Source organism: Elephantulus edwardii, unplaced genomic scaffold (assembly GCF_000299155.1).
Source record: "Elephantulus edwardii isolate Elephantulus edwardi_28Jun2011 unplaced genomic scaffold, EleEdw1.0 scaffold00176, whole genome shotgun sequence".
In the NCBI taxonomy this organism is placed as follows: domain Eukaryota; kingdom Metazoa; phylum Chordata; class Mammalia; order Macroscelidea; family Macroscelididae; genus Elephantulus; species Elephantulus edwardii.
In genome coordinates this window covers 5,222,192-5,227,449 of record NW_006399926.1, presented here as the reverse complement: position 1 = coordinate 5,227,449, position 5,258 = coordinate 5,222,192, and the positions used below count along the sequence as shown (strand labels likewise).

Genomic DNA, 5,258 nt, shown 5'->3' with positions numbered 1-5,258 from the left:
TTAAATCCTTGAGGGATACAGCATTATACAGATTCTGTGTCCAACGGCCTTAGCAGGAAAGTTGCTTCACGAAGCCCGAACCATGACACTATTTCCATGGGCATGTGTTACCTTGCCTCAGATTATTCTGTTTTTGTTGGGTTTGCCACCAGGAGTCACTGTATTATTTTTTGCTTTGCAAACACAAGTATATATCTTGCCTAAACAGAAATCCTTTTCATTTCAGCGATAAACACCTTCAATTTTAAGAAGAGCTGTGTGCTTCCTCTGGTTCTGGAGACCTTGTTTATAGCCAACAAAAGTGGCTTTGCAGCAAAGCCTCCCAGCCATCTTTGTGGTTTGGAAGTCCTGCTGCTAAGAGGTCTTCACGGGCTCCAAGATGGTGGGGGAAAGCGGTACCATAATTTCTTAATCCATTAGATTGTGTTAGACGTTGGGGTGTTGTCAAGTTCTTGTGATGGTGAATAATGTTGTCATGAACATTGGTGTACAAACCTTTATTTGTGCCTCAGTTCTCATGCTTTTCTCACGGCCCATCTTCTTCTGATGCTTCCTGCCATTCAGTGCGTTATCCATATTCAATCTTAAAATTTAAGGCATGAATTTCTGCTTCAGCTCTTTCAGCTTGAGAAATGTCAAGAGTATTCTCTTTTGGTTTTCCAACTCCAGGTTTTTGCATCAATCTTTTTTTTTTTTAATTTCCAACTTGTGGATTTCAATCACCAGCTATTGTAATGAATCTTAGTGGAATCTTAATGGAGGTCCATTTCAGACCTCAAGCATTGATTTAAACCCTCATTTTCTTCATCTGTAGCTCTAGTGGTTAAATTAAATTTAGTGTGTAAATGTGAATAAAAATCTACCTGTAGGGAGCTCTGGTGGCCTAGTGGTAAGACGCTGCACTTCAATCCCAGAGGTATGCGGTTCAAATCCACCAGATGCTCTGCTGAAGAAGGAGGGGGCAATCTCCTCCTGTACCAGTCAGATCTGATTTGACAGTACACGTAAAAATAATACAATAAAAAAAATTTAAAAATTAAAAAAAAAAATAAAAATCTACATGTGACATTGGTATTGGGACCAAACAATGGTTGGAAGCTGGAAGAATCTCAAGGAGATAGATAATAACGAGTTGAAGAAAAGAGAGGAAATTGTTACCACAGATCAGAGAAAGTATGACCCATTACCTAGTGGCAGAACACATGGGACAACCATGTTATTTCGATAACTTGGAAAATAGGGAAATAAACTGGTGGGTCTGGCCAAGGTACCTGCAGGCAAAATATTAAAAGTGCTAAGCAGTTACTTCTGGTTACATACAATAAATTATCATACCATAGAGGTGAACTAAAGAGCAAAATGGTTTTGAACAGTTTTACAGAAGAAATTAAAGTAAATCTAAGGGAGCTCTGGTGGCCTAGTGGCAGGAAGCTGTGCTGCAATCCCGAAAGTACACGTGTCAAATCCTCCAGATGCTCTATGCCAGTCGGATCTGATTCAATGGTACATAACAAGGAAAGGGGGGGGGTAAACATAGAGGACACAGGGCAATTGGCCACAAAAGGCCCTTTAAATAAGATATTCACTCACAGCAATGATCAGATTCAAACACCTGGCACTAAATGGGCTTTCAGAATAAAGAAGTAAAAGATAATTAAGATATTTATTGAGGTCTACTTGCACTGGCTCCCAAAGGTACATGGTTCAAATCCACCTGTTGTTCCATAGTAGAAAGATGGGCAATCTCTTATACGATTTACTGCCTCTGAAAACCCACTAGAGTGTCAGCTATGGATTGGTTCCAACTCAATGGTACACAGCAACAAACAAACAACCAAAACTTAAGAGTAAGTCTTGTAGATCTTCTCAAACAATTTCTGATACTTTTAGAGGTGTTCCTCTTAGACTGTTTCTAGCATAATAGAGGGCTTTTGCTATTAAGAGTGTTGTCTCCTAGGGGAGCTCTGGTGGCCTGGTGGCAAGGAGCTGCAACTACAATCCCAGAGGCGCACGGTTCGAATCCACCAGATTATCTACCAGGAAAGGAGGGACAATCTCCTCCTGTACCAGTCAGATCTGATTTGATGGTACACTCACACAAAAATTAAAATAAATAAATAAATAAATAAATTTTAAAAAAGAGTGTTGTCTCCTAATATCTCAGTTCTCAGTTAGGAAACAGGTCAATATCCTAGAGATTTTTAGGTGTGCCTTTCGTCTAATTAAGTGAGTGAATAATTTGATACACAGGAAGCTTGAAATATTTTTAAAATAATTGTGTTATCTTGGACTGAAAGAACAGAGATATCTCAAAACAAAAAGATGATTTTATATCTTCAAATTCTTGTGGGAAAGAAGTAAACAGAGAAAGGTACTCAGCTTACAAAAGGAAATCAAGAATGTAGACTGTGGAGCTGGGAGCCAAGAAGAACCATTTAGAGGACGTAAAGCTGACCTCTAATCAAGAATCTGACAATATGTATCTGACTCAGGGAAAAAAGAGCAAGGGCCACATGACGGCGGGTATCTTTGACCTTTACCAACTTCACAAAGTGCAACTGTCTCTCTTCAACAACATCAGCAACACAAAAACAATTCCCATGAGGTCAGACATGTTCCACACATATATGTCCCTCTTTCTACTCATCTCAATACCAATCTTGCTGCTTTACTGGGTTCAAAATTTGATGGCATAGCTCAAAGACCATATAAAACCATATTGGGGAAGTCAAAGGCTATAATTCAGGTTAGTAGCAGAATATAGTCAAGACAAATTGTGCTCTCAGGCACCTCAGTCTTTAGCCTTGCACCTTTAGGCCCATGTTACAAAGATTGCTATCTAATATTGGCTCTCTCCATATCACCCCATGTTATCCAACAAACTTGGGCACAGCCTCTAGCTTAACTCTGGTTCTGTTTGGGGGTGGGATCAGCAGTCCCAAGGTTTGCTCTGTCTCATGTCAGGTCTCTGGTTCTCTGCTGTGGCTGCTATGGCTGCTGCTCTGATCCGAAAGGAAGAGTTGTATTCTTCTTGCTCTTATCTGCTTTTGGGAAAGATCCTGCTTCTACTTCTGGATCACTCAATTGAACTGTGAGACTAGCCAATCCCCTTGTGGCTAGGTGAGAGAGCCAATCCCCTTGTGAGTAGGCAAACATGCCCTATTCGCATATGCCCACCCATCCACATGGCTAAGTCAAGCAATGGCTAGACAGCTACTTTAAATAAACCCTTACCTCCAAATTCAATTTCAGAATGGTTGTGGACCAATGACTATTTGCACCTCCAGTCTATACATCTCCTAATTAAAGGGGAATGTCTGTTCACATTGCCAATCTGTGTCTCACCTTGTATGTTGAAAGTGTTGTTCAAAGGTCTTAAAACCAAAAGAAATCTTAAGGAGCCGCCATACTATGCCTGAGAACCTACATCCTTATCTGGACCTGACTTAAAATAGCAAAATTTTGAGTTTTTTGCTAATGCCTTCCTTAATGAGATGAATGTCTTGGGAAGGAGGTGCGTTTATGCTGCAGACAGAGAGATTTGAATTATAGTCACTGAAGTTTTACAAATGCTGTCCCTCACACTAAGAGATAGAAACTAATTCACTCTTTGAATCTAGGCCAGTTTTAATGACTTGCTTGAGCAACAAAATGCAGTTCTGGGATTTCCAAATCTGAGTCGTAAGAATCCTGCCAGATTTCCATTTGGATTTCTTGGAATGCTCACTTTTGAGACACACCCTCTCCAAACCCATTTTCCATGCTTTGAGAAGCCCATAGAGAGAGATCATACATAGTGTCTTAACCTATATTTGCTAGAAAAGCAAAACCAATCAAATAAATTGGTATATGTATATTTTTTATATTCCAGAACAACAACATATACAAGCTCGCTCTCTCTTTGTGTATATACTTTATTGACTGTGCAAAGGCATTTGACCATGTGGATCATAACAAGTTATGGTTAACATTGAGAAGTGTGGGAATCTCAGAATACTTAACTGTGCTTATGTGAAACCTAGCCCAAGAGGCTACTATGCAAACAAAACAAGGAAACTACATGGTTTAAAATTAAGAAAGGTGTGTGTCAAAGTTGTATCCATTCTATTCAAATCTATATGCTGAGCAAATTATTCAAGAAGTTAGATTCTATGAAGAAGAATGTGATGCCAGAATCAGAGGAGGACTCATCAATAACCTGTGTTATGCAAATGACACAACCCTGCTGGCTGAAAGTGAGGAGAACCTGAAACACTTACTGGAAAAGATCGGAGAATACAGCCTTCAATATGGATTGCATCTAAACATCAAGAAAACAAAAATTCTCACCACTGGACCAATAGGCTACGTTGGGATAGATGAAGAAAATATTGAAACTGTCAGCTTCATTTTGCATGGATCCACTATCAACACCTTTGGTACCAGCAGTCTTTCTTATCACCTTATCAGGAAGCATATTGCTCGAGGAAAGTCTATGGTCAGGGCCCTCTGCAAATCACTGAGGAGCAATGATGTCAGATTGAGGACTAAGGTGCACTTGATTCAGGCCATGGTCTTTTCAAACATTTGCTATGTATCTGAAAACCAGGCAATGAATAAGGATGACAGGAGAAGAATTGATGCCTTTGAGCTATAGTGCTGGAGAAAAGTACTGAATACCCTATCAACCGCAAATGCAAGGTGCAGCCAGAGTGCTCCTTAGAATCAATCAATGGTGATAAAGCTTCATCTCACATACTTTGGGCATGTTACTGTAGATAGATAGATAGATAGATAGATAGATAGATAGATAGATAGATAGATAGATAATAGATAGATAGATATTGTTGTTGTTATGTGCCATCAAGTCATTTGCGACTCACAGCGACCCTATGTACAAGAGCCCTAAACGCTGTTCTATCCTGTGCCAACCTCGCCGTCTCAGACACACTCATTCCCACCGCTCCACTCACAAAATCGATCCATCTCATCGAGGGTCTTCCTGTCTTGCGCCATCCCTCCACTCTGCCAAACATGATGTCCCTCTCCAAGGACCTCTTTGCAACATGCACAAAGTATGTCAGATGAAGCTTCAGAATCTTTCACTCCAAGGAGCATTCCGGCTTCACCCTCTCCAGGACAAACCTGTTTGTTCTCCTAGCAGTCCATGATATATTCAACACTCTTCTCCAGCACCACAACTCAAAGTCATCAATTCTCTTTCTATCATACCTATTCACTATCCAACTCTCTGATGCATAGCATGTAAGACTATAGCC

The 5,258-nt window shown here is 40.2% G+C and overlaps 1 pseudogene; it reads right to left on the bottom strand.

Moving 5' to 3' along the window:
- LOC102874370 lies at positions 1-330 on the bottom strand (annotated as a pseudogene).
- Positions 331-5,258: the final 4,928 nt, after the last annotated feature.